Source organism: Colobus angolensis, unplaced genomic scaffold, assembly GCF_000951035.1.
Source record: "Colobus angolensis palliatus isolate OR3802 unplaced genomic scaffold, Cang.pa_1.0 Scaffold194, whole genome shotgun sequence".
Lineage (NCBI taxonomy): Eukaryota > Metazoa > Chordata > Mammalia > Primates > Cercopithecidae > Colobus > Colobus angolensis.
The window spans coordinates 713104-725378 of NW_012115088.1; positions in this window are offsets into that span (position 1 = coordinate 713104).

Consider the following 12275-nt stretch of genomic DNA (forward strand, 5'->3'; position numbering starts at 1 on the left):
AAGTAGCTGGGACTACAGGCATGCACCACCATGCCTGGCTAATTTTTGTATTTTTAGTAGAGATGGAGTTTCACCATGTTGGCCAGGCTGGTCTTGAGCTCCTAACCTCAGAGGATCCACCCGTCTCAGCCTCCCAAAGTTCTGGGATTACAGGAGTGAGCCACCATGCCCAGCCTGATTCTCATTTTTCACAGGACCTTTTTTCTTATTCTCACCTGAAGCTTTTAGTCTCTTCTTTTTTTGTTGATGTTCTGAAATTTTAGAATGGTCTTTGGGTCTTTTTTTATGTACTAATTTTAATTTGGAGGCTCTTACTCTTCAAGGGTGGAAAAAAAAAAAACTCCTATATTATTTATGTTATAATTTTTTTTCCATTTTTCTCTATTCTTTCTTTTTGGAGATTTCTGTTATGAGATGTTCTCCCCTCTATTGGCCATCTGTGTTTACTATTTTCTGTCCTGTTAGAACTTTTAGTTTGCGGTTCTACTTTCTAAGATATTCTTCAATATCTTCCAGCTCTTTAGTTACTTTCATTTTACAACTGTATATTCAACCTCCAGACTTTTTATTCTTTCTCCATACTTTTTTCATAACTCCTGTTCTTGCTTTACAGTGGAATGTTCTCTCCGATTTCTTTAAGAATGTTAACTAGAAGATTTCTAAGTTTTCTTTCTTTCCCTGAATTATCTATTCCATCTGTGGTCATTATTTATCTTAAATTCTCAGTTTTATGCTGGAGATCTTTGTGAAATCCCTGAAGGTGACCCTGTGTATGATTGGTAGCACCCTCATGTTTAATAGTTATTCAGTACAAAGCTGATGAAGGACTCTGTGTGCAGGGTAAGGAGCCTGATTCTCGCCAAACAGTCTTCCTTCCAAGGTCATCACACAGTGAACTAGTCTTTACTTGGAATACGCAAGAATGTCATGTTGTCAATTTTATTTAAGAAAAATGTATGTATTAGTTTTCTGAGTATGCCGTAGCAAATACCAGGCTGGATAACTTAAACAGCAGAAATTTATTTTCTCCATTCTGGAGGCTAGAAGTCCAAGATCAAAGTGTCAACAGAGTTGCTTTCTTCCCAGGCCTCTCTCCTTGGCTTGTAGTTGGCCATCTTCTCCCTGTGCCTTCACACGGCCTTTCCTCTGTGCATGTCCATGCTTCCATCTCCTCTGCCTACAAAAACACCAGCCATATTGGATTAGGGCCAACCCATATGACCTAATTTAACTTTAATTACCTCTTTAAAGGCCCTGTTTCCAAATACAGTCATATTCTGAAATATGGGAAGTTAGGATTTCAATATGTGAATTTTTCTACATTGAGGAGACACATTTAGGCCAATAACAATATATTTGGCAATGTTTATTTCTTTATTTGCTTGTTGCCTAACAGGCAGACATTTGAATGTCTGGCATTCTCCACATGGGATGAGAAAAGCTGGTGGAGAGGTTGACTCTTCCATATATAAACTTTCAAGTATTCCTCATATTTTTGACCCTTTTCTCATTCCTGTCTTTGGCGAGACTTGGAGATTCTGAGCCTTGAGCCCCTCCTAGGCTCTGCAGTTGTGCTCCTCCCTCAGCTGCCTGCCTCCTACAGCTGCTTCCTCCACATTTTCCTCAGGAGACACTGCATCTTCTCTGTCCTCCACCTTCCTGTGCCTTTGTGGACCCCTTACAACTGCTTTCTCTCCCTTGCTTCCTCAAACACCATCTTCTCTGCTCTCATTATTTCAGACGTTTGCTAAACCCTCTCACCTGCTTACATTTTTTATCCTGTTCTTTTCATCATTTGGGGTTTATACTATCATTTTAATGGAGTCTCATAGAAATGATAGGTAAACACACATGCATTTTGGAAAGACCCCTCTGAATGCAATATGGAGGGTACATTGGTGGCGCAGGAAGGCAGAAAAGAGACTTATGGTCTTTGGGTTATTAGCCCTGGGCCTCCGCAGAATGAACATCACAGGCCCAGGGATGACAGGAGGTGTGGAAGGCAAGGGCAGCGTCCCAGGAGGCCAGGACTCTCTACCTGTGGGCAGCCACATTGCTGTCCATGTTTTGCTGGGAACAGTTCCCCATTAATCAAAAATTCTGTCAGCACCCATGAGTCATCACTGAGTGCCTTACCTCCTTTCCTAAGAAAATGGCAAGGACTTTGTTACCTGTGCGTCTATTTTTCCAGAAGTTGAGAAGTAACTGACCCTGGGAAGATGACTCAGAGCATCAGAAAACCAGCACGTTTCTGCTTCTCTTACAAGCCCTGGTCTTGACAGACACAACTGCCCTTTCTATTTACATCATAATACATCGATTGTTCTGTTTCAGACTCCAGGTAATGGATGGAGGGCAGTGAGAGGATGTGTGTGAACTTTTTGTCATGAAGGACAATTTACAGGAACTAATTATCCTACAACGGTCTCTCAGAAAAAGGAAATTCATCAACCAGGCACCCCGAATAGGTATTTATATTCATGAACATCACTTGACTCTGAAGAAAGAGTTCCCAAAGAAGCCTCCTAGGAATGTTGCTGGTGTCATAAAAAGGGAAAAGAAAAGTTAAAGAAAAGTTAAATTCAGATTTTACTGCAGAATTTGTTAGTGTTTTTTTATTCAGCAGTGTAAATCCCTAAGGGTTTAGCATTTCCCAGACTTATTTGACCACAGAACATGTTTATCATTGGACAAACTGGGAAATATAATAAGCCCAAAGGCATTTTATGAGGAGTCCAGCTAGACTTTTTTTCTTTACCATTTAAGTTCATGATTAGAGCTACTAGTAATTTTCTACCACTCGAAGGAGAAAATTTAAAATGTCACTTTTTGCCCTTGAAGAGAGGGTCTCAGGGTATGGAAATCTGTCTGTTTTCACTGCTTCTGAGGATTACCTGTCCTAGGAAAAGTCACCTTCCAACGAGAAGCTGCCAAACCTCTGCTCACCATCCATGAAATGGTCAGCTCTGTTTGCATAATCACCCTTGAAGAGTGATTATGGGAAACCTATGTCTGAAAAAGAAAGGATCCGATTTTCCACTTTCACTATTCTTTTTGCATTTTAGGAGTAATCTGAGCAACAACATGGTCAGGATAACAGAAAAAGACTTAGCGACCTTAAGCAGCAGTGATGTTTAATGCACCTATTCATACAAAGTATAGATACACGGTTGAGCCTCACCTCATTTTCCAACTTGTTTTCTTTGTATTTTAATTCCTAATAGCTATAAAGTTCCTGATCAGAGGAAGGAGTTGGTCTCTACAGAAATGTAGCCCAGTGGAAATCCATGGACCTACCTTGCAAAGGAGAACCTCTTTGAGTAGGCAGGTGTGTCCTAGACGAAACTGGTTGCAATGGGTGAAGTTGGGCTTTTCATAAGGGAAAGTCAGTTATTCGAGAAACAGCAAGCAATGAGGGCTACAGAGGTGAACAGAAACTTGAGAGGCCAACATTCAGGAGCTGCGGATTTCAAAGATGTTACAGGTTGTGGGTTCAGACCTTTCGCAAACCTTGGAACAAGATCTTTTCATCTTCAAGGCTTCTGTTATCCACCTGTAGAACGTTCTCTTCGTTTTGAGAGCTAGTTATTTCTGTTCATGTGTGTGTGTTTATCTGTCTGTCCCCCAGTTCAGTTATGAACTTACCTTCCACTTCTTTTAGTCCGTGACTCCTAATATACTACTTAGGCATGGTACATATTTGTTGTTGGGGATTGACTATGTGTGTCCTATTTAGGAGAAAGGCTACATCAATTCAAGATGGTCTCATAATTGTGAAAGCCAATGAGTCCTTGAAGTGTGATTATGGGAAACCTATGCTGGAAAAAGAAAGGATCTAATTTTCCACAGTCACTACTATTCTTTTTACATTTTAGGAGTGTTCTGAGCAACAACATTGCCAGGATAATAGAAAAAGACTTAACAGCCCTAAGCAGCAGTGATGTTTAATTATCCTGTTTATATCAAGTTAAATATAGATACATATTTGAGCCTTACCTCATTTTTCAACTTGTTTTCTTTGTACTGTAATTCCAAATAGCTATAAAGTTCTGCCTTGTGCTAAGGTACTTTTATGTTTCCAGAAACAATGATAATTGTAATAAAGGGATGTTTTTAATTTGAATGGAGAAATACAATTATATAACCTGATAGATTTATTCTATAAAAGTGCTATTCTGCTTTTTGAAGTAGGACAGTGCTGGGGACTAAATGTTTGTGTATCCCTAAAATTTGTATGTTGAAACCTAATCCCCAATGTGATGGTATTTGGAGATGGGGCCTTTGGAAGGTAATTAGGTCATGAGGGTGGAAACCCCATGAGTGGGATTAGTGCCTTTATAAAAAGAGACAGAAGAGATGATCTCTCTTCCTCTCTGCAGTATGAAGATACAATGAGAAGTCATCCATCTGCAAACTAGGAAGAAGGCCGTCGCCAGACACTGGATCCACTGGCGCATTGATCTTGGATGTCCCAGCCTCCAGAACTGTGAGAAATAAATGTTTGTTATTGAAGCCATCTACTAGTCTATGGCATTTTTTTTTTGGCAGCCCAAACTGACTAAGGTATGCAGCATATCTGATTCTTGTTTGTAATGGAATTCATTCTAATATCTTTACTTAAATATTTCACTACAAACAAAGCACTTCAAAGCAGCTTTACAACAGTTTTCTGCAGGGACACACTAGGGGACACACTAGACTTCTAAGTATGACATTTGTCAAGCTACCTGAATACAGGTCTGACTCTTGCTTTCTAGCTGGGTGACCTTGGACAATTTATTTAAATTTTCTTAACTCATTTCCCTTTTTTTTTTGTCAAACCAATATTAAATGTAAGTCTCCTTATTTGTTTCTCTTGTGGGAGTAAATGAGATAGTGCACTCAGGGCCTAGTTATAAGTATTCAATAAACATTTGTCATTGTTGTTGGGGTAATGATGTGTTGCTTGGTACTGTTGAAGGTGGCAATTCTGTCTAATCTCAGGTCCTCCAAGCCTACATTCTGTGCTCAGTCACAATAAGTGTTTATTAATGAAATAAAAGAATAAGATAAATATACTCACTAGGTTTTTCTTCTAATATTAGAAGCTCTCAGCCACCTAGTTGATTGAAGATGTTTTTTCAATTTATAGACTTTATTTTAGATTGAGAGAAAAATTGAGGAGAATGTAGAAAGTTCTCATAGATTCTTTCTCCCCACCCCAACACCACCCCTCCCTTTAGCCTCCCCCTATTATTAACATCTTGCATTTGTTTCAATTGATGAGCCAATATTGATGCATTATTATTAACTAAAGCCCGTGGTTTCCATTAGGGTTCACTGTTGGCATTTTATATTCTGTGAGCTTTGACAAATGCATAGTGTCACATATCCACCATTACAGTATCATACAGAACAGTTTCACTGCCCTAACAGTCCCCTGCACTTCCCCTATTCATCCCTTCCTCCCCTCAGCCCCTGGCAACCATTCATCCTTTTAGTTTCTGTAATTTTGCTTTTTTCCTAGAAAGACATGCAGTTGGAATCACACAGTATGGAGCTTTTTCTGACTGGTTTCTTTCACTTACACAATATATATTTTATATGTGTAAGTTCCTCCATGTTTATTCAAACAAAGCTATGTTTTTACTTAGGAATAGAGTCATTTTTATGGGAATTATCCATTTGACTAACATCTCTCTTCTTAGTAAATGCTCATTTAAGGACTATTTCCTTGTTGAAACCCCTATTCTTAGTCTAATTTATTAATTTAACTGAAAACAGGCACATTCAAAGGAGAATTTTGCATCTTAAGGAGAGATTAAAAACAATAATTAAAAATGATTAGTAATTAAGTGCTAATTGGTAATGAACTGCTAATTAAAAGCAAAATTCAAGAGTATATGTATGCCTTTTTCCTTTCATGATTAGTAAGTCCATCACTTCCTGGTGGGAGCCTCGATTATACCACAGGCTGTTAGGGACCTGTCAGATTCTCCTAAGGTAACATGATTTCTTACTCATAGTGAACTGGCTGGAAATTCTTTTTTTAAATTATAACTATCTATAACTTAATTGCTTCTGTATGACTTTACTATCATTCCATTCTTGGTATCTTTCTAAGGTCAAGGTAATAGAAAAGAATCATTCATCATAAATTTTAAAACTCCCCTTTTACTCATCTTGTCTGTCTCCCTGATTGGATCTCTGGAGGATCCTCCCTTTCTCCAGCTTGAGATATTGGGGGAACCTGCCCCCAATATTTCAATGTAGGTTCTATTTTCCATAAGTTTTGGCCAGCTTAAAGAAAGAGTACAAAGGGAGGAATTATACAGCTGGGCCGCTGGGGGTGACATCACATATCGGTAGGACCGTGATGCCCGCCTGAGGCTCAAACCAGCAAGTTTTTTATTAAGGGTTTCAAAAGGGGAGGGGGTGTAAAACAGGGAGTAGTTACAAAGATCACATGCTTCAAACGGCAAAAAGCAAAACAAAGATCACATGCTTCTGAGGGAACAGGACAAAGGCAAAGCAGAACTACTGATAAGGGTCTATATTCAGCTATGCATGTACTATCTTGATAAACATCTTAAACAACCAAAAACAGGGTTTGAGATCAGAGAACTGGTCTGACCACAAATTTACCAGGGTGGAGTTTTTTCCCACCCTAATAAGCCTGAGGGTACTGCAGGAGACCAGGGCGTATCTCAGTCCTTATCTCAACAGGATAAGACAGACACTCCCAAAGCGGCCATTTATAGACCTCCTCTGAGGAATGCATTCCTTTCCTAGGGTATTAATATTAATATTCCTTGCTAGGAAAAGAATTTAGCAATATCTCTCCTACTTGCACGTCCATTTATAGGCTCTCTGCAAGAAGAAAAATATGCCTCTTTTTGCCCAACCCCGCAGGCAGTCAGACCTTATGGTTGTCTTCCCTTGTTCCCTAAAAGTCACTGTTACTCTATTCTTTTTCAAGGTGCACTGATTTCATATTATTCAAACACACATGTTTTACAATCAATTTGTACAATTAACACAATTATCACGGTGGTCCTGACATGACATACATCCTCAGCTTATGAAGATAACAGGATTAAGAGATTAAAGACAGGCATAAGAAATTATAAAAGCATTATTTGGGAACTGATAAATGTCCATGAAATCTTCACAATTTATGTTCAGAGACTGCAGTAAAGACAGGCATAAGAAATTATAAAAGTATTATTTGGGAACTGATAAATGTCCATGAAATCTTCACAATTTATGTTCCCCTGCTGCAGCTCCAGCTGGTCCCTTCATTCGGGTCCCTGGCTTTATGCAACAAGGAGATGGGGACAGCACAGATACAGCTGCCTTCACACCTTCCCAGGGTGCCAGCCCCAGATGAGCAGGCCTCTTCTGGACTTAATTTCCTTGATAATTTTGTGTTCATCCTGTTCCACTAGATACTCTAAGATACAGTTTCCTCTGCAGCCCTTCAGCCTTCCCTCTCTGCTTTTTAAAGTTTACACCCTTCAAGCACTTACAAACAGTATGTCACTCCTCTGGTCTTAATTTAGAAAATGCACAGATATATTTACTTGGCTTTTGGAGTGCTTTTTAAAAAGCCACCTTCCTGGGCCCTTGAACTTTTCATAGATGGGGAAAGAGAAGATTCTTCACCAAACTGCCTGACACTGGGTGGTTTGGATTTCTTTAAAAGAGCTGTTGTTTCCTTCCTGCTGTCATTTCTGCATCTAATCATGGGGGCAGCTCCTGATCAAAGAGCATTGTACTGGTGAGGCACCCATTCTCCCACATACGGGCTGACCCCTGGTGCAGAGTGAGTGAGGTGAACCTGGTCAGGATGGGGTTGGGAGCACCAAGAAAGAGATGGCTCAATGCAGGGCCCTTGTGTCCACACAGGTTTCATTCACATCCCCAAAGCAGTGTCGAGCTCCTGAAGCCACATCACCTCTCCAATACTAAGCCCCTAGGTTCTTTGAGCAAAGTAGTAGACTGAGAACCAAGAAGACAATGAAGAATAAACATTAACAATGTCTGAAAATTGGGGTTTTAGGTTTTTTATGAAATACAAAAATACCAATCACATTTGTATCTGTTGGGGTTTTATCAGAAATCTTCTAGGGGAACTGTGATGGTTAATATTTAGTGTCAACTTGATTGGATTGAAGGATGCAAAGTATTGTTCCTAAGTGTGTTTGTGAGGGTGTTGCCAAAGGAGGTAACATTTGAGTCAGTGGACTGGCAGAGGCTGACCCACCCTCAATCTGGGTGGGCACCGTCCAATCAGCTGCCAGTGTGGGTAGAATAAAGCAGGCAGAAGTTGGAAGATAAGATAAGAACACTTGTTGAGTCTGCTGGCCTTCACATTTCCCCTGTGCTGGATGTCTTCTGCCCTTTAATATCAGATTCCAAGTTCTTCAGCTTTTGGACTCTTGGACTTACACCAGTGATTTTCCAGGGGCCCTTAGATCTTCAGCCACAAACTGAAGGCTGCACTGTCGGCTTCCCTACTTTTGAGGTTTTGGGACTCAGACTGGCTTCCTTGCTGCTCAGCTTGCTGATGGCCTATTGTGGGACTTCACCTTGTGATCATGTGAGTCAATACTCCCCTTCACATATACATCTATCCTATTAGTTCTGTGCCTCTGGAGAACCCTGACCAATACAGGAACTAAAAGGGGCTAAGCAGTTCTCAGAACTAACCACTGAGACTTTTCCTCTGGGAACTCTGGGGTACTGCAGCTCCTTCTCTTTTGGTCAAAAAAACTGCAATCATGGCTTCTCTTGTTTATGATTCTTCCAGAAGCTTTATGTGTTTTCTTTCTTTCTTTCTTTTTTTAATCTCTCATCTTCTCTCCTGGAACTCTGCTAGGAAGTAGAATTGATTATCCACATTCCATAGAGGAAGAAGTGGAGCTCAGAAGGGGTAAGTAACTTGGCTGATGTCTCCCAGCTGATATGTGGAGGGGTGTTGGGGTTCCCAAAGAGCCCCTCCTTTCCCTTTCTCTTCTCCTTCTCAATGTGGGGAGGGGTGGGACAGCATCACATGGTTTTGAAGGGAGAACCCCATATGTATGCCATGCTCCCAGTTTGTCTCTTCCCTCAGCACTAATTACAAGGCATGATCATGAGGAATACTCACTGTTTATGCTCATGTTGTTCAAGAGAAGACTAAACCAGCAGACTCAGCCAGAGCATCCCTGGAAACTTACCTGAGCACTGTCCATAGTAATTCTTCTGTTTGCTGCTGGGTTTCCTTCACCAGTTTTAATCCTTACACCTCTTCTGTAAAAACCATGCTGAACATCCATTCTGTCCATGCTTAGTGGAGCCATTCCCAGGAGCAATGGTTACAACCTACTAACAAATGCGCTTATGCAGATCCTCAAAATAGAGTCAAACTTCCCCACATCTTAGGGCCTGGGAAAGATTTGCAGTTTCTCATTCTATAATGGAAGTTATAAGTTGATGTTGATGCCTTACATCAGTTTCCAAATTAATATTTGCTATATGGAGGCCTGCTAATTAATATGAATCTTTGCTGAAGTTTCAGATCAGCTATTTGAAATGGGAGGAAGGTAGAAAGCAACTTGAAAATTCTGTGCATAATTAGATGAGGAACAAGCTCACATAATGAAGTAAACAATTGGGCAACATTTGCATGATTCCTTTTTCTTCCAACACAAGACAAGACACAGGGAGCTGACTAGCATTCTGCCTTTGCTGTGAGTCTTACTTCTTATTTCTCCACCATTTGGGAGGATTCTCAAAGCACAGGTAACACTGTTTTGCCAACATTTTCTTATATTATCCAAGGGACTGCCAGGCAGCAAAGGTTATCCTTCCAAAGTCAACCTGACACAGGTGTCTTCTGTTTCTGTAACTTTCCCCACAGTTGATACACTTGTGTCCAGAGAAAGGCCACAATTTAGGTTCTGACCTCTGAATGTCAACCAGCCACAGAGTACTGAAAACAGTTATTACTCCACCTCAACACTTACTGAGCATCTACTATGCCCTAGAACCTGTGCTAGAGTTGAAGATAAAAATGAACAGGTGAATGTCCTGCTGCCTTTGAGGTATTCTCTGCCCACTGGAAGAAGACACATTAAAGACACCATTATGGTGAGCATTCTGCAGGTACACAGGAGGGAGTCTACCTCTGGTGGGGGAAGGAGGAAGGGTTCAAGAAGAGCTCCTAGAGGAGGCAATGCCTGCCGTGAGACTGGAAAGAGGATCAGGAGCTGGCCAATGAGCAGTGGAAGGGGGCTCATTCTAGACAGGGTGTTCCTGACACAAAGAGGCAAAGCTGTGGGGAAGTTCCCTGTGTTCCAGAAACTACAAGTGGTTTCCTAGAGTGTATGAAGTTGTGCACACAGGAAAGCTCTCACAGGTAAAGTTAGACAAGTCAGCAAAGGTCTGCTCCTGAACCTGAGATGTGGTTCTTGGTGGACAGAGTCAATGAGGGCTTTCAACAGGGAAAATACATGGCAGGATGTATATTTTAGAAAACACACTCAAGCTTGTTGGGCTAGATGGACATGTCAAATAAAAATGATAATGAGAATGTTGGGTGTCTACTGTGTGCCAGGCACAATGCTGGGATGGCAGGGGCACAGACACCAGTCGGAAATCTTCCAGCTGAGTTGGGTCAGCTGGGAGCAGCCCAATGTGCCAAAGAAGCCGTCAAACAGCATGGTTAACAGACCCATGCCTTCCCAGATCCAGATCCCAGCTCTGTGAGTTATTAGTTATGTGGCTACGTAGCTCAGGGAACTTCTCTGTGTCTGTTTCTTCTCTGGTGAAAAGAGGAAAACAGGACCTACCTCATAGAGGTATTGCTGTGAGGATTAAATGCATAGATGTATGTGATGTCCTTACTTTGGCTTCTGGAAGAGTTAGGTGATTTCTAAGTGTAGTTCACATTATCTGAACAATGGTAAGGACTGAAGACACAGCCGGAACTTCAAAACATGTTAAGAATAAGAGGTATGGGGGAACCCACCCCCAATATTTCAACATAGGTTCTTTCTATTTTCCATAAGTGTTGGCCAGCTGAGAAATAAAGAGAAAGAGTACAAAGAGAGGAATTTTACAGCTGGGCTGCCAGGGGTGACATCACATATCGGTAGGACCGTGATGCCCACCTGAGTCTCAGACCAGCAAGTTTTTTATTAAGGGTTTCAAAAGGGGAAGGGCTGTAAGAACAGGAAGTAGGTACAAAGATCACATGCTTCAAAGGGCAAAAAGCAGAACTACTAATAAGGGTCTAACAAAGATCACAGGGCAAAGAGCAAAAGCAGAACCACTGATAAGGGTCTATGTTCAGCAGTGCACATATTGTCTTGATAAACATCTTAAACAACAGAAAACAGAGTTCAAGAGCAGAGAACTGGTCTGACCACAAATTTACCTGGGTGGAATTTTTCCCCACCCTAATAAGCCTGAGGGTACTGCAGAAGACCAGGGCGTATCTCAGTCCTTTTCTCTACCATGTAAGACAGACATACTACAGACTACACTACAGATATACCACATACTATAGACTATACTGAAGGAGACAGGATGGTGGAATCCAGTGCTTCTGAAAGAGTTAAGCACTTTATAACTGCAATTCTCATTATCTGAACTAAGGTAAAGGCTGGAGGCAGAGCCAGAACTTCAAGAAGGAATTGGCTGACACAGAAGCAAGAACATGGATTCTTCTGAGAAGTAAAGAAAGACGTTTCACAAAAGACCCACTTTGTAGGTGGCGATGTGTTGATGTGCTGGGTCTGATACAAAGTGATCCCAACAGAAAGTTCCTCTCATCTCCAGCCTAGGAGATCTTTAGGCCTTCACTCTGATCTTCACTCAGGCCTTCCCAGAACACCCTCTCAAAAATTTTCACCTGCTTTCTCCTGCACACTTGAACTCTCCCTTTCTGCTTGTTCTCTGGCACTCACATTCTATCTCACCGAATTATCTGATTTCTTGTTATCTTCCACTCCAGGATGTAAGCCCCATAAAGGCAGGAATTTTTGTCTGTTATGTTCACTGTTGTAACAGGAGTTAAATGCTGCTTGGCACAAAGTAGACACACAATAACTATTTGTTGAATGCCTGATGAATGAAATCCTCATGTAAGTACTATTGGAACAGAGAATAGGGTATGACTATTGGTCAACTAGCATTCAGAAACTATCTGCTGGGCCCTATGGGCAATACTGAAAAAGAAAATGGAAATTCTATCATCAAATGTTTAATATTTGAAGAAACGAAACGAATGAGCCCATGTGGTAAGAAGA